Here is a 24,908-nt window from a genome sequence, read left to right on the forward strand (position 1 = left end):
TGAATGGAACGGGGCGGGAGAGGGGGGTTGAGGGTCGGAGCTGAGGGTGGACTGGGGGCGGGGTCTGAGGTGGGGGAGGAGGAGGTCGGGGCCTTAGGATGTAGAGGAGGAGCGTGGCTGGGGGCGGGGCCTGAGGGTGGGTGACGAGAAGGAGTCGGGTCTGAGAACGGGGGAGGAGGGGCCAGGGGCGAGGCCGGGAGGAGGAAATAGGCTGGGTGGGGAGGAAGACCGCGTCGGGGACGGGGCCTAAGGGGCGGGCGGGGAAACCGGAAGCTGTCCTGCGGCCTCTGCTCCCGGAAGCCAATCGATTGGAAAGTGAACTATCCGAGGTTGCGGCGGTGGCCTGAGTGGAAGTCGCTTCACCTAGGGGCGTCCCCAGCTGCCAGCCGAGGCCCGCGAGCGCATCCTGCGGACCCCACCTTAACGCCGCCGGCCGCGAGGCCCGGAAGCCGCGCCCGCTGCCAACCCCCGGCGACCCTGTCTGTGCGTCAGTGTCACGGAGACACAGCGGCGTCCCCACTTGGTGATGTGACAGAGGAGAGAAAGGCTTTTTGGTAACAAGCAAAAGCCCCCGCCTGGAAGAGGGGAGAATTTCGTTTTCGTCCAGCTGGAAACGCGGGGCTTTCCAGTAAGAGGGGCGGCTCCGTCCGGTAGAACGGTCTCCTGTTGTACACCAGGAAGCCGGTTATAACGGTGACCCAACGCCAGACCTTCGGTTCTCAGGAGTGGGTCACGCCGAGAACCGCCGTCAAGGACACTACTTGAAAAGTTGCTGAGTAAAGAAAATAAAAGCATAATCCACGTAGTGCAGGTGGAGACGGGCAGCTTTGTGAAATACTAGAATCCCAGTGGAGTTCTCCCAGTAGGGGAAAATCCTGAACTGTTCAGTGCTGGCTTACGGCCAATCCGAACTACTGGCAGCTGTAATGCGTACTGGCGGAGATAAGAGGATAAACACCTGGTAAGTTCACGTCCTCCTTTTCACATTGGCAGAGTTTTGAAATTCCTCCTTCCGAGGCGATAGATGATGCCTGTCTCCACCTCCTCGTAAGAATGAATTTCTTAATGAGGAACACTAAGAAACTAATGAAAAAGTTAAATTTAAAAATTAACCAAGTCCTTTTGTGTGTGTGCTGAGGTAGGGCTGTCACAGAATATTTATTAGTAAGTAATCAATACAGCTCATGTTAGCTTAGGGAAAAAAAAAGGAGTCATTAGAAGGAAAGAAAAGAAAAAAAGACCAGATTGCTAAACCTGAAAAATCATAACATTCGTTTTAGTCAAGGCTGACCATGTGCTGGATGAATAGATTTTTAGCTTCGAGTGATCTAGGGGAAACTGTGATCACTCTCCTTCCCAAAACATTGTTCTCCACCTACTTGTTTATTCCTAAATTTCTTTAACAAAGTATACATTCTTATAGATAGAATCCATCAGATAAAGGTCTTCAAATGCAAGTATGAGTGCTAAGTCAATGTATACTAAGATGTAAATGTCATACCCAATCCTTGAGAGCTGGGGGAGAGTACCTGCTCTTCTTGAGGACAGGAGAGAGTACCTGGGGTCTGAAGAGAGAGGGCAGGAGATAGCAGGAAAGGTACACGTAGTCACCTATTGCTGGTATGACAAATTCACACAAACTTAGTGGCTTAAAACACAAATTTATTATCTAGAAGTTCTATGGGCTAAAATCAAGGGATTGGCTCCAGGGAAGAGTCCATTTCCTTGCCTTTTCCAGTTTCTAGAGGCCACCCACATTCCTCGGCTCGAGGCCCTTTTCCTCCCTCTTCAAAGCCAGCAACAGCTGGTTGAGTCCTTCTTATGCTGCCATCTCTCTGATTCTCTCTCATACCTCTTTCTTCCATTTATATGAACCCTTGTGATTACAGTGGGTCCACCTTGAGAATCCAGGATAATCTCCCCATCTCAAAATCAGGTGATTAGCAACCCTATTTCCCCCTTTACCACATAACCTAACATATTCGACAGGTTACAGGGATTAGGATGTGGACATCTTTGGAGGGGCCGTTATTCTGCCAGCACACAGTGAAGGATTCCAAAAGAAGCTTGAGCTCCTGAGACAAATCACGTGCTTCTCAGGGTCATATCTTGTAAAGAATTCAAGCATTTGATTGGAAATGCCAGTAACTGATTTTTCAGTTTCTCATATTTATACTTCAAGATTATAGTAAAATCTTAAATGGTTACCAGGGATAAAGAAGAGGAGCATGGTTATATTCTCATTTTGTGTGATCAGCCACTGTAGTGTTAACAAGTGTCTTCATAATTTGCACTGAGTAGGACCTAGTCTAAATGCCAGCTTTGTTCAAATCTAATTTTCATAGATCATTTAAAGGGGAATTGTATCCACAACAATTATCGCTGTCACAGAATAGGAATTCATATCAGGCCACAAGAATCAAAGCCATGCAATTTCTTGTTTTCACAGTATTTTTTACTGTTTTCCCTATACTACCAATATTTCACTCCTAATGTGTTTGTTTTACTAATTTACTGCAGAATAGAATTACAAAACAGATTTACTTTAAAATAATTTACACAATCCCTTTCTATTCAAGCTTTAGGCTTTAAGACTCTAACAAATACAGTGTGCCAATTTAAATATTTGAGAATGGTAAAACAAGTCCATGTAATAGGTACTTGACTTATGAATCTCTAATTTGCTGTTTGGCAAGAAATGTTTCACTCTACTAGAAAGTTAACAGTTCTAGGGTCCAATGTAGAAAATATCCTTTTATGTGTGGGTGTGTGTACTTTGTTTTTTGAGTTTGGTAAACTTAAACTTCCAAAGCTAATGTGCTCTGAACTCAGCAGAATATTTAGAATGACTGTTAAAGGATGAATATTATAATACAAACTCAGGCCACTGAATTCTTTAAAACTATGAGATTATTTATAGCCATTAGATTATCCTGTCTCATTTTAAAAATAATAAATATATAATGAAAATCTACTTTCAAATATTTTTCTACAGTTTTTAAATTGACAACAAATTCAGTTGCCTGCCAGCTGTTTCCACACAGAATTATACTGTAGCTATTGTCAGAGAGAACAGTAAGGACTGGAAAACTCTGAAGCTTGGCTAAAAAAAAATTTTTTTTTTTTTAAATATTTTTGGCCTTGCCGTATGGCATGCAGGATTTTAGTTCCCTGACCAGGGATCAAACCGGTGCCCCCTGCAGTGGAAGCGCAGAGTCCTAACCACTGGACGGCCAGGGAATTCCCTGAAGCTTGGCTAAAACTGACCTCTGTTCATCCCTGGAAATCGCAGGATAGGATTTGATAGAATTGCTGTAAAGACTCGGTTCTGTTTTTCCTGAATATTTTTTGGTAGAATAATGATAATAATTAGTATTTCTTTTATTTTTATATTTTTGAGTATGTAGACAAGATGCCAGAGGAACACCAGCATGGTAAAGACATCAGTTGTAATTCACAGAGCATATGAACTGCTTTTTAAGTACTTTATCATTTTAATTATTTTAAAAATTTGAAACTGGTCCCAGAATTAAATCCAATGGCTGTTATATAAGACCCTTCAAAAGAATTGAGCCCCATTTTACAAGAGGGTTAAAATAAAACAGTGACTCCTGTAACAGAGAGCTCATTCCAACAACCATTTGGTCAGGGACTAAATTCTGAAGACTAAGTTCCATTACATGGACATGGCAGCTATCAAAACTCAGAAGTCAAGGTGAGCCAAACTGAATACACGTATTAAGAGCTGGAGAAAAAGCATCAAGTTGGATTGACTCAAATGTTAAGACAGGTAATTGATCAGACCAAAAAGAGGGAACACAAGACTAGGTTAACACAGGGGAAGAGGTGTCAGTGCCATAACTTGAGATCAGGTACTCCAGAATCCTAACTCAGATTGTTGCAAAGGGGATTACATGTGGAGGGAAGGAGAGAATAGGAGGGAAAAAGTAAAAGGGTAGGAGGCTGTTTATATGTATACCCAGCCCCCTTCAAGTCCTTAAGAACTAGAGCAAGGAAGAAGCCAAGTATGAGGAAGAGAGATTGTCATTGTTAATCTATTTCATATTGGAAAAGAGCTCTGTGCCACATTTTTGCTCCGTGACCATAGCCCTTCTCCCAGCCTACTTTTCTTTAGCTGTAGAAGAGGGATCATAATACTGACCCCAATAGGTATTTGTGGAGAATAAATTAACTAATAAATAATGTAAAACTTTAGTACAATACATATCACATCGTAAACACTGAATAAATATTAGCTATCATTATTACTTTATGTAGTGGTATCATATTCATAAAATAGTAGAAGCGGTAGTAGAGACATTCAGAAATCATCTAGTAAAGTTTAGCGCCCTAATACATGTACTTCTTACATTTTGAACTTAACAACCTGTGAAAATCAGATCCATAAGACTAGCCAGTTGTACACTGCCAGATCTCACCATCCTTGAGTCCGAAAAAGATTCTCCTCTTTTTTTTTTTTTTTTTAAATTTTATTTATTTATTTTATTTATGGCTGTGTTGGGTCTTCGTTTCTGTGCAAGGGCTTTCTCTAGTTGCGGCAAGCGGGGGCCACTCTTCATCGCGGTGCGCGGGCCTCTCACTGTCGCGGCCTCTCTTGTTGCGGAGCACAGGCTCCAGACGCGCAGGTTCAGTAATTGTGGCTCACTGGCCCAGTTGCTCCGCGGCATGTGGGATCTTCCCAGACCAGGGCTCGAACCCGTGTCCCCTGCATTGACAGGCAGATTCTCAACCACTGCACCACCAGGGAAGCCCCAAAGATTCTCTTCTTGACCAAACTCCAGCCAGACTCCTCTGAGCCTTCTTCTCAGCTAGGCCTCTACCAACTCAGTTTCTAACAGCTCAAGGCCTCATCCCCAGGATGACCCCAGCCCCCCTTAGGGTACCTGCCTGAGAAAACTCAGAGCTGCCAAAAGAATTCACAGCTAGTTCCAGCGACACCTCAAGACAGAGACCCTGTATCCCTAGGAGCTTCCATAAGCACCACTTAACACACCCAAACAGGTCCACATGACCTAACCCTGCCTTCCGGCTTCTTACAATTGATCATTTCCCTGACTCTACTGAGCCCTGTTCAGCCCCCTCCCTATTCTTCCATTCTCCCTTTAAAACACCCAGTCACCTCTCTACAAATTGAAGTTGAGTTCAGTTTATGCTGGGCTCTTTTGCCTATTGCTAGAGTAGATAGGTGATTAAAAGCACTTTCACTAGTGTCGGCTTTGTTTATCTGACGAGTCACAGGAAGCCACTAAATCATTCAGTATCCTTGACACCACCGATGACAGGCCGGGAAACGGTGTGATCTCCCTTCCTTTTCTTCCAGTGACTTTCTTCACTGGAGAGATATTTCATACCTGCTACACTCCCGTTCCACCCTGAGTGCTCACATTACAGTTAGGTCCACCACGGGCTGCAGTGTTCTCCCTCTATCATGCTGTGCCTTCCGCTTCAAGCCCTCATCTGTGCCTTTTTCTTAACACCTCCACACCTGTGCCTCCCTCTTGCACCCCACACCTGTGCCTTCCTGTTATTCCCCCCACTGCCACATCTGTGCCCACACCCCATCCTCACACTCTCACCCTTTAGTTTCTCCTTTTTTTCTTCTTGACTACCACTTAGTTGCTAGAGAAGAACAAAAACACCTTTCTTCCTTACCTTCTCTGATTTTATTTCATTTAGAAAGCCAGAACACGAGTCTCATCATGCTCCTGGGGCGTAAGGGTAGATGTGGTAATACAACTATACCAAGGAAAAAGAAAGTTTCAAGTTTTAAAGTAAAATTAGGCTAAAAAAAGAGTCAATGCCCTCAACCTTTAAAGATCTCTTCAATGTGCATAGAAGTTCTGTTGAGAATTGCCACAAAAGCCTCAATTGATGACCTAAATGTTTCTCTAATTAAACTATCCTCCATCTTCAGCATGCAAAATAAAATTTTAAATTACTTCTACTGTAACTTTCTTCTATTTGTTAATTACAAATAATGCAGAAGTATTGTATAATAAGAATCACAGATATAGAGAACAAACTAATGGTTACTAATGGGGAGGGGAGGCAATATAGGAGTAGGAGATTTTAAAAAGGTTATTATGGGATTATATGAAACCATGGGTGTGAAATTTTGAAAACTGTAAAGCACTATAGAATTTAAAGAATCTTTCACTCAATAAAAAAAATTAATTAATTTTTTTAAAAAAGGGAGAGACGTTGATGGTGAATTACTCTCTCCAGGCAAGCAACTAGTCTCCCTGAAAAAAAGCCTTATTTTTTTGGTAAATTATCTGTTCTTTTTTCCCCCTTTTAAAAACATTTTATTTCTAAGTAATTTTAGACTTACAGAAAGGTTGCAGAAATAGTACCAAGAGTTTCCTTATATCTCCACCCCACTTTCTCAATGTTAACATCTTAAATAGCCACAGTGCAGTGATCAAGAACAGGAAATCAACATTTGTACACTATTATTAACTATAGAATTTACTTGAAATTCACCAGTTTTCTCACTAATGTCTTTTTTTGTCCCCAGATCCTATCCATGATCACACAGGGTATTTAGTTTTCATTTCCTTTAATCTCCTCCAGTCTGTATCAGCTCCTCAGTCTTTCTTTATCTTTCATGACCTTGACACTTTCAAAGAGTACTGAAATTATCCCTTCTTTGAGTACCATAATAATAGACTCATAAATACCACTGAGAATATTACAACTAAATGAAAACAAATGTAAGATTTTAAAATATACATCCATATTTCATGATTTATAGAAGGAAAATAGTATATATCAGAGGCTTTCCAATTGATCTTGGTAAATTGATTCTGATATATCAAACATACAGACATGGTACAAATAGTTCAAGGAAATTTCATATCCTGTCTACCCAGGCTCAACAGGTGTTTACATTGTGCCCCATTTCAGTTTTATTCTCTCTCTTCATTTTCCTCCACTCCTTCTCCTATTATTTATCTATCAATGATCTATCTATCTATCTATCATCTATCGATCACCACCCCCAATGCCATTTAAGATTAAGTGTATTAGTTTCTTGAGTTGCCATACCAAATTACCATTTAGTGGTTTAAAATTCAACTTGAGGGACTTCCCTGGTGGCACAGTGGTTAAGAATCCCCCTGACAATGCAGGGCACACGGGTTCGAGCCCTGGTTGGGGAAGATCCCACATGCCACAGAGCAACTAAGCCCGTGCGTCATAACTACTGAGCTTGTGCTCTAGAGCCCGCGAGTCACAAGTATTGAAGCCTGCATGCCTAGAGCCTGTGCTCCGCAGCAAGAGAAGCCACGGCAATGAAGAGCCCGCACACCGCAACGAAGAGTAGCCCCTGCTCGCCACAACTAGAGAAAGCCCACATGCAGCAAGGAAGACCCAACGCAGCCGAAAATAAATAAAATAAAAAACTTTAAAAAAACCAAAACTCAACTTGATAGTTTAAAATAATAGAAATTTATTCTTTCACAGTTCTGGAGGGTAGAAATCCATCCAAAATGAAGGTCTCGGCAGTATTGTGTTCCCTACAGAGGTTCTAGAGGAGAACCCATTGCCTCTTGTAGTTTTCGGTGGCACCAGCATTCCTTGCCTTGTGATGGCATCATTCCAGTTTCTGCCACCTTAGTCACATTGCTGCTGCTGCTTCTTTACTAAAACTCTATCTGCCTCTCTCTTATAAGGATACACGTGATTGCATTTAGAACCCAGAATGTCCTCTTTCTCTCTAGATCTTTAACTTAATCACATCTTTAACCATAGAAGGTAATATTCAAATGTTCTAGAGATTAGCAATTTAATACATCTTTGAGGGTCATTTTGAATCCTTCCACAAGAAGAGATATCATGACCCTTTATGTCAATTTTTTTCATTATATATTTTCTAAAAGTATGTTCTCTTAAACATGGAACAGTTGGCAAAATCAGGTAATTTAACATTGATATCATCAGTGTTTACCTAAGTCATATTGGAGCCTATGGCAAAAGGAAAAATCAGAAAAAATTTTGTAATTTAAAATTTCGATACTTTGTTCATCTTGGATTTTTGCATTAAATTTTATTTTTTAAATATTATATTCAAATGTTATTTATTTTGATTACTGAGTTTTTGTGCCATCATAAATTCTGTGCCCAAGATGGGTGGCTCGCTCCTATCACAGTATCCCAGTCTTGATCTGCAGCTCATATTCAAATCTTATCAATTTTCCCAACATTATTCTCAATAACCATCTTCTCCCATCCATGATCCCATATGGATTCATGCATTGCACTTCTCTGTTTATGTCTCCTTATTCTGGAACTGTTCCTCAACCTTTTCTTTCTTTCTTTTTTTTTAAATTAATTTTATTTATTTATTTTTGGCTGTGTTGACTCTTCGTTGCTACGCGCAGGCTTTCTCTAGTTGTGGCTAGTGGAGGCTACTCTTTGTTGCGGTGCGCGGGCTTCTCATTGCGGTGGCTTCTCGTTGGGGAGCACAGGCTCTAGGCGCGTGGGCTCAGTATTGTGGCTTACTTGCTCTAGAGCGCAGGCTCAGTAGTTGTGGCCCACGGGCTTAGTTGCTCCACAGCATGTGGGATCTTCCCGGACCAGGGCTTGAACCCGTGTGCCCTGCATTGTCAGGGGGATTCTTAACCACTGCACCACCAGGGAAGTTCCCAACCTTTTCTTTCTTAACCTTGATATTTTGAAGGGAATAAGCTAGTTATTTTATAAAAGGCCAATTAAAAAAAAAAAAAACTATGGAGACTTCATTCAAGGAGAACAGTCAACAGTGATTACATTATGGCTTAAATAGGCTTCATGGTACTATTATTTCTACTATTTTTGTCATGGAAAAATATTTTTCCTTCTAAACAGTTAATTTTTCATCAAACTTTTAGAATATAGCCCATCTATAAATTCGATATAATGTTCAAATTCAGAGATTAATGAATTGGTAATAAAATGTCCTGAACTAACTCTTGACTCGTGAAAATCAAGATAAGATGGATTTTTCATGCTCTCAGTTCGTGGACGAGCCACTGCAGGCCCTTTGCACATGCCCGTGCCATTCCCTCTGACTGTAATGCTTTTCCCTTTCTTTTGCCTAGTTAATTTCTATTCATCCTTCAGGGCTTAGCCCATTGTATCTTCTTCAGTGAAGCTTCCCTTTACTTGGCACACTGGATTCAGCTCCTTTAACCATTTATATGCTTTCATTTTACTTAGACTTCTCTTTGGTAGCACTTATAATTTTAATTAAGTAATTATGTCAACGTGTATTTATTTATTTATTTATTTATTTATTTATATTTATTTTTGGCTGTGTTGGGTCTTCGTTTCTGTGCGAGGGCTTTCTCTAGTTGTGGCAAGCGGGGGCCACTCTTCATCGCAGTGCGCGGGCCTCTCACTGTCGCAGTCTCTCCCGTTGCGGAGCACAAGCTCCAGACGCACAGGCTCAGTAGTTGTGGCTCACGGGCTTAGCTGCTCCGCGGCATGTGGGATCTTCCCAGACCAGGGCTCGAACACGTGTCCCCTGCGTTGGCAGGCAGATTCTCAACCACTGTGCCACCAGGGAAGCCCCTCAACGTGTATTTAAAGCCTATCTCCCCTGCCAGAATATAAACTCCATGATGACATCTGTCTTATTCAACACTGTTTCCCTAATAACTTCTGAATTATTCCTCAGACTCAAAAATAGGAAGAAATGATATTATGGGTGATGCGTTAAGTAGCTCCCAACACAGTTGCATATTAGGCTCTTAAATACCTGTTTGTTTGCTTTTGTTCTACTTATTCAAGTTGAGGGCCATGTGCTAGCGATGATTAATAACTTTTCTAAAAAGATGAGGACTAAGATCCTGTTATCCAATGAACAGGAAAAAATGTTAAAAAATGCACTTGAAGTGAGAGATTAGCCAGTGTGTCTCTGTAAAACACAAGGGAAATGATATCCACATTATTTTGTATTTAAAATGCCTTATTTTTATGCATGCTCCATCAATAATAAGTACTTTAACTAGAATTTACCAAGTTCTTGCTCTTCATAAATTGACAGCCTCTTATTTTGTAGGTTATAGTGCCATCATGTGGATACTTCATTTTCCTAAAATAAAATGCAACATTTTTGTAACAGAGACTAGAAAACTATGATTGGGAAACCCAGCCATTCCCACACCCAGGCACGACAACTTAATTCAGTACTGGTTCCTAAGGCTGGCTGTGTATAGATTCACTTGGGGACTTCTGAATCTGAGTTGTAAGCATGCAGAATTTGGAAGCATTCATTTAAATGGTAAAAGAAACCTTACAAGAAGATGTGGCACATATATACAATGGAATATTAGCCATAAAAAGAAACGAAATTGAGTTATTTGTAGTGAGGTGGATGGACCTAGAGTCTGTCATACAGAGTGAAGTAAGTTAGAGAAAAACAAATACCGTATGCTAACACATATATATAGAATCTAAAAAAAAAAAAAAGGTTCTGATGAACCTAGGGGCAGGACAGGAATAAAGATGCAGACGTAGAGAATGGACTTGAGGACACGGGAAGGGGTAAGGGTAAGCTGGGACGAAGTGAGAGAGTGGCATGGACATATATATACTACCAAATGTAAAACAGATAGCTAGTGGGAAGCAGCCACATAGCACAGGGAGATCAGCTTGGTGCTTTGTGACCACCTAGAGGGGTGGGATTGGGAGGGAGACGCAAGAGGGAGGGGATATTGGGATATACGTATGCATATAGGTGATTCACTTTGTTATACAGCAGAAACTAACACAACATTGTAAAGCAATTATACTCCAATAAAGATGTTAAAAAAAAAAAAGAAACCTTACAAATACAATAGCTTGAAGATTCATGCAGTCCCTATGGATGGTCGGGGTTTTTTTTTTTTTAACTTATGTTTATTGGTTTATTGTAAAGGATACAGATGAATAGCTAGACGAAGCTAGATGAAGAGATACATAGGTCTGGAAGGGTCCCAAGTGCAGGAGCTTCTGTCCCTTGGAGTTGGGGTGTGCCACCCCCCCAGCACATGGATGTGTTCACCAACCTGGAAGCTCTCAGAATCCCATAGTTTAGAGATTTTAAGGAGACTGCATCATGCAGGTAAACACCAGCTCCCTTTCCTCCCTGGAAGCTGAAAGTTCCAAGCTTCAAGTCATGGCTTGGTCTTTCGGGTGACCAGCCCCCATCCTGAAGCTATCCAGGAGGCCACCAAGAGTTACTTCATTAGAACAAAAGATGCTTCTACTTTTTATGGCCGAGTAATATTCCATTGTATTGGGTTGGCCAAAAAGTTCGTTCAGGTTTTTCCATACCACCTTACTGAAAAACCCGAATGAACTTTTGGCCAGCCCAGTATATATGTACCACATCTTCTTTATCCATTCCTCTGTTGATGGACATTTAGGTTGCTTCCATGTCCTAGCTATTGACATATATACACTATTGATACTATGTATAAAATAGATAACTAATGAGAACCTACTGTATAGCACAGGGAACTCTACTCCGTGCTCTGTGGTGACCTAAGTGGGAAGGAAATCCAAAAAAGAGGGGATATATGTATATGTATAGCTGACTCACTTTGCTGTACAGCAGAAACTAACACAACATTGTAAAGCAACTATACTCTGATGAAAATTAATTTAAAAAAAAAGATGCTTCTATCACTCAGGAAATTCCAAGGGACTTAGGAGCTCTGTGTCAGGAACCAGGGGCAGTGACCATATAATATTTCTTATTATGTTACAATTAGCCATTCTGTAGGTGCACTGAGGTATCTCACTGTCATTTTTATTTGCATTTCCCCAGTGACTAAGGATGTTAAGTTGAGTAATGTTTCATGTGCTCATTTTCCCTCTCTGTTATATCTTTGGTGAAGTGTCTTTGCTCATTTTTTAATTGGTTTTTAAATTTTCTTACTATTGACCTTTGAGAATTATTTACACATTCTGGATGAAAGTCCTTATTATATGTGTGTTTTGCAAGTACTTCCTCCCTGTCTCAGCTTGTATCTTTATTATCCTAATAATGGATTTTGAAGAGAAGTTTTTAACTTTGATGAAATCCAGTCTATTAATTTGTTATTTTATGGATCAAGCCTTCAGTGTCATACCTAAGAAATCTTTGCCTAAAGAACAAAGATTTTTCTTGTATGTTTTCTTCTGGAAGAATAATAATTTCAGGTTTTACTGACCTGGTTTTTAAAATTTCCTTTATTTATGGTTAGGAGGCTGTGAGAAAGAAATCATGGGCCAAAGTCTTTTTTGCCATGTTCTGAAAAGGCAATATCCAAAGGTAATACTCTTTACATTAATACCCATTTTAATATAAAGAGTAAACAGAATCATCTCAGACTTGCCCAGGAGAGCAATAAAGGCTAAGGAAAAGTCTCCTTTATCTCAGCACATGGCAAACTCATTGCTTAGGCCAAAAATCTGATTATAATCCCTGAGGTTTTTGCTTCTCTCACTTAGAAGTGGCAAACCCATTCATGCTACCTCTAAAATAATTCCCTAATCCATCCACTTCTCACTATCTTCTATGCTAAAAGCCCTAATCCAAGACACTAGCATCTCTTGCTGAGACATTGCGATAATATCCTAACTGGTCTCTCTGTTTCCATTCTTGCCCCCTGTTACGGACTGAATTGTGTCTCCCCACTCAAATTCATATGTCGATGTCCCAACTCCCATTACCTCTGAATGTAATCATGTTTGCAGATAAGGTCTTTAAAGAGGTGATTAAATTAAAATGAGGCCCTTAGCATGGGGACCTAATCCTATATGACTGGTATTCTTGTAAGAAGAGGGAGAGATCCCAGGAGTGTGTGCACAGAGGGGTGAACGTGCGAAGAGACAGGAAGCCTTCTGCAAGCCAAGGAGAGGGGCCTGGAACAAATGCTCCCTTTATGGCCCTCAGAGGAAACCAACCCACCAGCTCCTTGATCTTGGATTTCCGGCCTCCAAAACTGTGAGAAAAAAAATTTCTGTTGTTTAAGGCAACCCAGTTCATTGTATTTTTGTTGAGGCAGCCCTAGAAATCCAATACACCCTTCTATAGCCTAGTGAATTTTCAAAATATGGTAAACCAAATCATATTGTTACCCATGCTTAAAAGCCTCTGAAGATTTCCCAATGTGGTTAAAATGAAATCTAAACTTCTTACCGTAGTGTACAAGGTCCTACAAGACCTGGTCTTTGTCTTCCTTTTCAATTTCATGCTGTAATACTTTCCTCTTTGCTCGCTGTGCTCTGATCATCCTGGCTGTCTTTCTAGTCCACAAACACACCAAACTCATCTCTTCTTCAGGCTTTTTTCATTTGCTGTTTCCTCTGCCTGGAAATCTTGTTCTGTAGATCATTGTGTGACTGGCACCTTCTCTGTTCAGAGAGGCCTTTGCTAATTGTCTTAGCTAACACATTACCCCCATCATTTTATTCCATTACTGTGTTTAATTTTCTTTATTAATTGCTAGATTTAAATGATCTTCTTCATTTGTTTACCTGGTTATTACCTTCCTCTCCTCACTAGAATGTAAGTTCATTGAGGCCAGGACCCTATGAATGCTGTGCCTGGCACCGAGAACATTACATGACACATAGTAGGTATGCAATAACAACACGGTGAATCAGTGAATGAAAGAAGGATGTGTAAATACGTGTATAATTCGGCCTGGTTGAAGTGTTTAGGTTTTTGTTTTTTTTTTAATTAATTCAATAAATATTGACCACCTTTGTGACAACTGACAAGTCCTAAGGAGACTCAGGCAGTCCTATGGAGAGACCACACGGACCACATGGAAACAAGGCCTCCTCCCAGCAGTCATGGAAGGACTGAGGCCTTCTGCCAACAACAACGCGGGTGAGCCCAGAAACAGATCCTCCAGCCAGTCAGCCCTTCAGTGACTGGAGCCCAGGCCAGTATCTTGACTGAAATCTCGTGAGAAACCCCAAGCAGGAACCATTCAGCCAAGCCCGTCTGAAATGCCTGACCCACAGAACCTGGGAGAAAGTAAATAGTTATCCTTTTAAGCCAGTGAGTTTGGGGATAATTTGTTGCACAGCAACGGATAACTGATAAATTCACAAACCTGGAATCTAGGATTCGTCCTTGGTAACTTTCTTCTCCTTCAACTCCAATGTCAAAGCCATCTACCCATCTCCCAAATCTTCCATTTCTCCCTGTCTTTCCCTCCACTATCCTAGTCAGTTCTCTCTTAGGCAAGTGCAATAATTTTTAAACTGTTCAGACTGCATCCATTTTGGCCTCCCTTTAGTTCTCCATACGGAGGCTAAAGTGTTCTCTTCCAAACACACAAATCTCATGAACTCCTCACTTCCCCCTAAATAGTTACAATGACCTATGATAAGTGCTAAATTCAAGGTAATCTCAGAGAGTACAAGTACACAAAAAGGAGCAACAAACTTATTGCGAGTAGGAATCAGGTCTCCTACTTTTTTATTAATAATTTTTCAATAGATAATATATGAACATGGTACATAATTTTGATGACACCAGAGGGCATACCATGAAAAGTACAACTCTCTCCTGTCTCTATGCCCCCAGTTCTCTCCAGAGGCTACACTTAACGTAGTTTTTGAATATATCTTTCTAGATGTACTTTATAAATATCTATTGGCAATTATGGGAAGTGCTTGAAGTAACCTACCCTTGTCTCTAAAATCTTGACCTTCAGCCTGCTTTCAAACCCATTTCCTATAAATTCCTTTTCAGGTCATAACCACTCTGCTTTCAAAACCATGTAAAGGCAATGCAGATATATTTTATCCTTTTCTTTATTGCCAGAAGGAGTTACAATGATAAGAGCAAACCCACACATTTTGATTTAGCCTCCAGCCCTCTAAGCCTTTAATTCTTTGTTTCAGTAATTGTTGAGGATATGTTTTTTTTCTCATCTTCCATAACTCTCTACATATAAAATACATTGTCTTATGCCAACATCTCATTTTGCGTGTGAAATTTTTTTTTCTTATAGTGTGTTTTTTTTAATTTAATTTAAGGAGGCTGCTTCTTTTAGGATCCAGGTTCATGGCTTTTCATAAAGCTTGTGACTAACATTAATTGTACTCCCTTTATTGGATATAATTATTTAATTTTTTTGTAACCTAAATCCAGGCCATCACATTTAACCCTTGTTAAATGTCATGCTGTTTGTTTCATTTCTGGAACCTGAGTATATCTTTAAGAATCTTGATTCTGCAATGACCTACAAATTGAATTAATTTGACATTGATTTATTGAGTGCCTAGTATTTGCACATTACTATGCTTTCCTAAAATTTCACCTATCTTTAGCACAACTAAGAACTAGAAAAGAAGGCCAGCAATCCCTTCTTCCCCACCACACCAAGGTTCTAGGCAACCGAGAAAAATGAGGAGTCAAAAAGACTGAGAAAGCAAAAAGGGCAGGAAAGAAAAGAGAAGGAGACCAGAAAGTCAAGAGGCTAAGCTCAATGGGAAAAGTAAAGAAATGTCTTGCACCACCTTCTGGGCTGTGTGTGTTTCATAAATGTGTATGTATGTTTGTGTCATAGTAACATTGTTTTTGTACAGCTAATAGACTGTATTTAACCTCTTCCAGATGTCAGAGACAGAAATGATTTACCATAACATTAATGAATCTTGAATTTCCTTTCCAAGGCCCTCTGTGGGGCTCTAACATTTTTTTAATTTGTAATTTTATATTCTTTTTCTTAAAGATGACCCTTCCAATCCCAGATCTGGTGAGGTTACATTTTACCGTGAAGTTTTAGAATAAATAGAGGAGGAAGGATGAATGGGGGACAGAATATGAGGTCAATGTTAGTTCAGACAGGCTGAATGAAAAGGTTTTGAGTCAAGTAGATTTTGGGTGGGACTACCCGGAAAGCTCATTGGTTTCTGGCTTAGATCATTTGCAAAAATCCAACAGGTTAGACACTGAATGAAAAAATACCAAGAGAGGTTTTCATACTGATTAGAGAGCTTTTCATACTGGTTTTACAACTAGTTCTTTCCTATAATAGATAGCATTATTCACTTTAGGTTTTATGGAATTTCAACAATTTGGACTGGAAATAACGTTGAATGTCACCTAGTTCAAGTTTCTTATTTTATTACTGAGGCACAGACATTTAAATGACTTGTGTGATGTTACAGCTACAAAACAGATCTCCTGTTTCTTGTGCTCTGTTATGTCTACTCCCTCTAATTAGAAACTATTCCCTTTGGTGTGCTAAAATGAGAACAATAAGCTGAACTCTAGCTGTGCTACTACCAATGTCAAAAGCAGCTGCTCTATTCAACATCCATTTATGATAAAAACTCTCCAGAAATTGGGCATAGAGGGAACTTACCTCAACATAATAAAGGCCATATATGACAAACCCACAGCTAACATCATACTCAACAGTGAAAAGCTGAAAGCATTTCCTCTAAGATCAGGAACAAGACAAGAATGCCCACTCTTGCCTCTTTTATTCAACATAGTTTTGGAAGTCCCAGCCACGGCAATCAGAGAAGAAAAAGAAATAAAATAATCCAAATTAGGAAAGAAGAAGAAAAACTGTCACTGTTTGCAGATGACATGACACTATACATAGAAGATGCTAAAGACACTACCAATTGTCAGTTGGGGGAGACAGACATTAAATAAACAATCATGCAAATAATTACTTGATTACACTTGTGATAAGGGTTATAAAGAAAAGTACAAAAAATTATAAGGATGTGAAACAGGAACCCGATCAAGTCTAAGGAGCAGGTTGGCTCTCCTGAACAAGAAACTTTTAAGCTAAATCTTGAAGGATGGTAGAAGTTATCTTGGAGAAGAGTCAGTACAGAATTGTTCTGGGCAAGGAATGCTTGTGGAAAGGCTCTGCATTACGAAGGAGTTTGGCATCTGAGGAAATGTAAGAGCACCGATGTGGCCAGAGCATGGAGTACACACAGACAGAGAGAGCAACCAAGGCTAGAAAATGAGGCAGGCGTCAGAGCACAAAGTCTCTTTTTAACTACTGTCTAGGAATTATAAGTTCCTCAGGTTAACTGGCTCATGCTAACCAGATTCACATGAGGCCTATTTCCAATCAGAAAATTAATTTAATAATTGATTCCAAAGCTTACTTCCGAAATCAAGAACATTAGATTGCTGAATAAGAATATAGAATTAGAGAGACAAACATCTGCTGTGGAAATACATAGATCCATATGGCCCAGTAATTTCCCATGTATTCAAATCATTCATTCATGCAATTAACATTTACTGAGTGTCCCATTAGACATGTTTCTGCCTTCTTATATATTCTCTAGTGTTTTGCATAGAATAGTTGTTCAATAGCTTTTCAGTTTAGTGTTGGCAGATTTTCCCCATGGGTCTCTCACATTTCTGCTCATCTTGCAGACAGAGGCACTGACTACTTTTGCTGCAGACTATGTTATCAAGGATGTTGTATAGCAAACAGTCCATTATAAAGCCCCTGCTTATTGAAGATTTGAGATTCCTAATCTCAGGGTTCCTGAGATATAACACAAACCCACTATGTGCTCAACGATGACCTGGACTGCTTCATGTCGCCCCTGTGGCACTTGTTGGGAGGGACATGGGAAGCTAGCGTGAACATGAAGCTCATGCTTCCTGCTGTGATGATGTACATAACAAAGTCCTTTGTCTCTGACCCAGGAGATTTTGTGTCTTCTGACAGCATCCATGAAACTGTGGCAACTTACTGCTTCCTAGTATAAATTCTCAGATCCTTCACAGTGCCTGACATATAGTAAGGATGACCTACATGTGAATAGGTATGTTACAGTATGAAAGGGAATGTGTTCATACAGAAGTATGAATAACAATACTAGTTCAGCTTGATGGTAGTGGTAGGAGGTTGGGAGGATACAGTCTTGTAGGATGAATAAAACTTTCACTCTTAAAGAAGAGTAAAGATATTCCTGAGAGAGGGAATATCTTTATTCCCAAATGCAAAGAGTCATTAAAGGGCCTCATGTGTCTAGAAATAGTTAAAAGTTTAGTAACAGGATAAATTGGGTCAGTAGCAGGAGATAATATTGGAAAGTATTAGCCCATTAAAAGCAGGTATTCCAAAACTTATCAAATATGTTGTAATTGCACTGTTTTCTGACCTTATTTTCAAAATCAAATTTGCACTCAGGGAGGTAAACTTGCATCTCTGAGCAAACTTTGACTGTTTTGGACTAGTTTCAAATTCAGGTAGTGTTAATCTTTTCTAATAAATGAGACTTAAATGTATAAATATGCTTGCTTTTTAAAAACCTTGTAGAACACATTAAACAAATAAATATTGGATTTTTGGACTTCTGTTTATGTCTCTTCTTACATAAAATTTACTGTTCATAATGTATATATATACTTCTAACACATTTCAAAATGTTTGAAAAATGTCTATTCTAAGATCAAGTGCTATAGCTTAAGTTGTTTTTCTTTTCAAATATCAATCGTCACCTTTATAATTTATATATTCTTTCCTAGCACAGATAGGTAAAGCCTATACATAGAATTGTGAAATGTGGAATCTGAAAGTAAACTTAGGACTCTTCTAGTCTAGTACTCTCTGTATGCTGGATTTAATTATTCTACCACTAAAGGTGAAAAATAATTTTCTTAATTAATGAAAAGCATTACACTAGGAGACATAATATTTCAATTTTCTGTTTTTCTTCCCACAAATTTTTACACAATTTGTGCTTTCTGTTTTTAAAAATGGAATTGAGGAGGCAGTTCAACACAGCGGCATAGGAAGATCCTGAACTCACCTCCTCCCACGGACACACCAAATCCCCAGCTACATGGAACCCCTCTGAAAAAGATCTGAAAACTAGCTGCATAGCTCCTGCACAACAAAGGATAAAAGGACCACACTGAGATGGGCAGGAAAGGCAAATACTCTACCCACAGTGTGGTGACCCACAGTCGGTAAGGATCTCACAAGGATGGAGCTTCTCCCTAAGGAGCAAGGGGTTCACACCCCACATCAGGCACCACAGCCCTTGGGACCAGTATCAGAGAGATGAGCCACCAGAACATCTGGCTTTGAAAACCAATGGGGCTTACCTCCAGGAGGCCCAAAAGGCTGTAGGGAGTTGAGACTCTGCTCCTAAAGGGTTCAAGTGCAAACTCACTCACCTCGGGACCCAGTGCAAAAGCAGTGATTTGAAAAGCACCTAGACCATATGTGAAGGAGATTCATTTGCTTGTCATAAATCGTCTGTCACTGGGGCAAGGGCCTGTTGGGACTCTCTCTGGGGACAGAGGCACTGGTGGGTGCCATTTTTGCACTCTTACTCTACCTTGCTAGTGCCAGCAATGTGCCCCACCTTGGTGCTCTACTGTGGCACCTCTAAAGCTGGTGTGGTGCACGGAGTCCACCCAGGGGATGCCCCTTGAGTGACTGGCTCTGGTGTTGGTGGGAGGGGCTTTCATTTATGGACCCCATGGGACTAAAACAATCAGAGAGACAATTCTTGGCATGCTACCACCCCCAGGGCATGGCACAGATAGCAGATAGCAGACTGAAACACACCCTCAGTCTTCCTGTGAAAAAGGCCTATTTACTTGTCCTGGAGCCTCAGTCTGATGGGCAGGTTTACCACACATCTAGAGGCTACAGGGGTGCTGTCAAAGAACAGAGGCCATCTTTGTGCTCTTCCCTGGCCTTGCTACAGCTCACCAGTACCTCCCAGAAAGAAGCTTATCCATTCATCTGGAGTCCCAGATTTTGCAACTTTGCCAAGATGACACCTCAATATCTCCTTGTCTGGAGGCCAGCAGTGTTTACAATTGCAGTCCCACAGGACTGTATATATTTTCATACTTTAAAAGATGCTGCCAGAGGGTGACTTCCAGTCAGCCTAAGGTGCAAAATAAGATTCAATCTATGCTCATGGATTGGAAGAATTAATATTGTTAAAATGTTCATACTACCCAAAGCAATCCATAGATTTAATGCAATCCCTGTCAAAATTCCAATGGCATTTTTCACAGGAACAGCACAAATAATCCTAAAATTTCTGTGGAACTGACAAAGATCCCAAATAGCCAAAGCAATCTTGAGAAAGAAGAAGAAAGCTGGAGGCATCAAGTGTTGTGATTTCAAACTATGTTACAAAACTACAGGAATCAAAATGGTATGGTATTGGCATAAAAACAGACACATAGATCAATGGAACAGATTAGAGAGGCCAGAAATAAACAACAAAGGAAACAAGAATATACAATGGGGAAAGGACAGCCTTTCTATAAATGGTGTTGGGGATAAACAACAAGGTCATACTGTATAGCACAGGGAACTATATTCAATATTCTGTGACAAACCATAATGGAAAAGAATATATATATATATATACACACATATATATAAAACTGAGTCACTTTGCTGTACAGAAGAAATTAACACAACATTGTAAATCAACTATTCTTCAATAAAGTTAAAAAAAATGGGGTTGGGAAAACTGGAAGCCTACATGCAAAAGGATGAAATTAGACTACTATCTTACAGCACACACAAAAATTAACTCAAAGTGGATTAAAGACTTGAATGTAAGACCTGAAACCATAGAACTCCTAGAAGAAAGCATAAGCCAGGGCTTCCCTGGTGGTCTAGTGGTTAAGACTCTGCCCTTCCAATACAGGGGGCACGGGTTCGATCCCTGGTCGGGGAACTAGGATCGCACATGCTGCAGTGCGGTCAAAAATAAAGAAAAAAAGAAGAAAGTATAAGCTGTAAGCTCCTTGACATCCATCTTGGCAATGTTTTTTTTGGATCTGACTTCAACAGCAAGGGCAACAAAAGCAAAAATAAACAAGTGGGACTTCATCAAACTAAAAAGCTCCTGCACAGCAAAGGAAAAGGCAACCTACTGAATGGGAGAAGATATTTGCAAATCACATATCTGATAAGGGGTTAATATCCAAAATATATAAAGAACTCATACAACTCAATAAGAAAAAAAAAAATCCAATTTAAAATGGGCAGAGAATCTGAATAGACATTTTTCCAAAGAAGAGATACAGATGGCCAACAGGCACATGAAAGGATGCTCAACATCACTACTCATCAGAGAAATAAAAAACCAAACCACAAAGAGATATCACCTCACACCTGCTGTCATGGCTAGTATCAAAAAAACAAGAAATAACAAGTGTTGGTAAAGATGTGAAGAAAAGGGAATGCTCGTGCACTGTCGGTGGGAATGTGAAATGGTACAGCCACTGTAGAAAACAGTATGGAGTTTCCTAAAAAAATTAAAAATAAAACTAGCATATGATCCAGTAATTCCACTTCTGGGTATGAATCTGAAGAAAATGAAAGCTCTAATTCAAAAAGATGTATGCACACCTATGTTCATTGCAGCATTATTTACAATAGCCAAGATACGGTAACAACCTAAGTGTCCATCAATGGATGAATGGATAAAGAAGATGTGGATATATACACAGTGGAATATAATTCAGCCATAAAAAAGAATGAAATTTTGCCATTTGTGACAACGGTGATGGACCTTGAGGGTAATATGCTAGGTGAAATAAATCAAATGGAGAATGACAAAAACTGAATGACTTCACTTACATGTGGAATCTAAAACCAAAACAAATGAACAGACAAAACTCATAGATACAGGGAAGAGATTGGTGGTTGCCATAGAGGAGGGTGGTGAGTGTGGGCAAAAAGAAGGAGGTCAAGAGGTACAAACTTCCAGTTATAAAATAAGTCATGGGGATGTAATATACAGCATGATGACTATAGTCAATAATATTGTATTGCATATTTGAATGTTGCCAAGAGAAAAAAATTTGTAACTTTGTATGGTGACAGATGGTAACTACATTTATTGTGGTGATCATTTCACAGTGTATACAAATATCAAATCATTATGTAGTACACCTGAAACTAATATAATGTTATATGTCAATTACAACTCAATACAAAAATAAACATATTAGCGCTAAATTAGGACTTTCCCATGACTTAATTAGAAGACAGTAAGATAATTGAATAGAGAATAACATTGCCACTATATGATTCAATATCACTTAATGTCTTGTCCATGTGCTTTTGAACTTACTTAGCATACAACTCATGGTATGTATTCCACACGTTTCTGAAAAAACTGGGACTCACCGATGACCAATGATGAAGAGGTTCAGTGGGAGAGATGAGGGTAGATACTCACAATACACTTGCACACTTGGGGCACTTGTTTCTGTACTTTTTGCCATCTGGGCCATGGAACGTGTGAGTATCCTACTCCTCACTTGGTTCTGAAATTCACTGTAGAGTTTATGGAAATTGAAGAAAATATTTTTAGAGTGGTTTTCTACCCTTCCTGCACCTTCGCTTATTATGAGGAACAAGTGAGGAATAAATAATGCAGAGTAAGAAGAAAAAAGTGATTACATGTAGCAGTAAATCAATAAGTATTTACAAATTTCCATAATGGGCTCAGAATTGTCCTGGCACTATGGTGGGTCTGTAAATATCCATCATCATTCTCCTGAGGGTGCTTGTAATCTAGTTGCAGAAGAAAGCTGACAAAATTGGTAGAGACCAATAGAAATGTTTGTGTTGCATTGCACATCACAATCTAAAAAAGCTATGAAAGATCAAAGGTGAGGAGATTCAATAGACCTAGAAGGGGAGGCTTCTGGAGGAACTGAGAACGTTGCCGAGTCTTCGTGGGAAAGAAGGAAATCCTGCCATTTGCGATGACTTGGATGAAACTTGAGGGCATTATGCTAAGTGAAATAAGTGAGACACAGAAAGAAATACTGTGTGATCTCACTTATATGTGGAATCTAAAATGTCTGAACTCATAGAAACAGAGTAGCGTGGTGGTTACCAGGGGCTGGGGGAAGGGGAAATGGGGAAATGTTGGTCAAAGGGTACAAACTTACAGTTATAAGATGAATATGTTCTGGGGGTCTAACGTACAGCGCAGTGATTATAGTTAACAGTACTGCCTATATACTTGAAAGCTGCTAAGACAGTAGATCTTAAATGTTCCCACTACAAAAAGGAAATGTTAATTATGAGGTGATGGACATGTTAGCTAAGCTATGGTGATAATCATTTCACAATATGTAAGTATCAAATTAACACATTGTACACCTTAAACTCTTACAAGGTTATGTGTCAGTTATATCTCAATAAAGCTGAAAAAAGTAATATAAGAAAAATATGCAAAAATTTTTTAAAAAATAGAATCTACATAAGATAACATCTGAATTAGGATAAAACTACATATCAACTGTTAAAATTGTAAAAAGTAATCATTTTAGGAATATCTTGACTTCCAGATGCTGTATCTCTTTCACAACTTTAACTTCTCCAACTCCTGACTTTCATGGATGAGGAACACAAGACTTCCGTGAAGGTTATGAGAGCTGCTCAGATGGAAGACTGAAAACTGTGTTCTGAATACATTCCCTGCTTTCCCACTACCCAGAAATCCTCTTCTCCCATTTCCTCTTTCTCCTTCTTCTCACTACCAGGTACCCATCCACACAGATAGGCATTGCCCTTCTCTCCTGTTCTTTTCTGGGGCAGATTGGTCAGAAATGACTGGGTAAACTGGAGGAAAACTTAAATGAGAAAGAACTTGGACAAGAACCCATGGTGACATGGAAAGAAGCAGAGTGATATAAAGGAGTAGTATGAGAGAGCTTGTCGGGGTGATGGAGCTCTTCTGAATCCTGATGGTGGGGCTGGCTACACTGTTCTGAACGTTGTTAAAACTGATAGAAATGTACATCTCTCCCCCAATCAATTTTACTGTAAGATAACTTAAAATAAAAATAAATAAAAACGAAGTGTGAAACAGTGCAAGGAGGTCAGACTTCTCGTCTTTCCTATCTTCCTAAACAGTCATAAGGGAAATGTGATGAGGATCTAGGCTACAAAGTGGCTACTTGTTAGAAATATTCAATAGTATAGGTAAAAAGACCCACCACACTTACACATGGGCTGATTTCTAAGACTACATACATATTGTATGAATATGTGAATGTTTCACTTTTTCTCTTTTTTTTAACCAGCAAAATGCATCTTTTTGGAAGCGAGAGATTGCTAACTTTCTTTTTGGGTACGTGTGATATGTGAATATTTTTATTAAATGATAAACCATTGTGCAATTTTCAGTATATTATTAGTCTTATTTGCTGACCTGTAGGGATCTAGATAAGCAAACCGTAAGGTTAAAAGGGTCAATGTTTTTTTTTTTTTCTTACTGGACTCGTATTCTATTTACTGGCTCTTAACCTTGCCATACCTAAATATGCTATCTTAGAAATCCCATTGCATAACCTTGCATAGTTCCTATCTCCAACATTGGTGCTGAGCAGACTAAGCACTTAGGACCCACTGGGCACAAGTTAACTCTATTGATTAACCTCCTTCCTTTGCCCAGAGACTGTGACTTTGCCAGTTACCCTTTCACTAAATTAGCTTCCTTCCAGACTTGCCACATTTGATTTGCTCTGTGCTCTTTACCACTTTCTCCTAGAATGGGATGGTCCACATTTCTTATCTTTATTAAGTTACAAGTTTTCCCATCTTCTCTGTTATCACACTTATTTAGGTGGATCATGATTCATGTTCTACTCTAGTGACAAACATTTTTTTTGTATTAAAATTTTATTAATTAGATTTTTAAACATCTTTATTGGAGTATAATTGCTTTACAGTGGTGTGTTAGTTTCTGCTTTATAACAAAGTGAATCAGCCATACATATACATATATCCCCATATCCCCTCCCTCTTGCGTCTCCCTCCCACCCTCCCTATCCCACCCCTCTAGGTGGTCACAAAGCACCAAGCTGATCTCCCTGTGCGATGCAGCTGCTTCCCACTAGCTATCTATTTTACATTTGG

General features: G+C 39.6%; 1 long non-coding RNA gene across 1 annotated transcript; it reads left to right on the forward strand.

The window, feature by feature from the left end:
- Positions 1-17: 17 nt before the first annotated feature.
- Positions 18-24,169, forward strand: LOC309625709. The gene is made up of 2 exons (XR_014242683.1): positions 18-961; positions 23,336-24,169. It is a non-coding gene; the product is annotated as an uncharacterized lncRNA (long non-coding RNA).
- Positions 24,170-24,908: the final 739 nt, after the last annotated feature.

Source organism: Balaenoptera borealis, assembly GCF_965194805.1.
Source record: "Balaenoptera borealis genome assembly, chromosome: 3".
Taxonomy (NCBI): domain Eukaryota; kingdom Metazoa; phylum Chordata; class Mammalia; order Artiodactyla; family Balaenopteridae; genus Balaenoptera; species Balaenoptera borealis.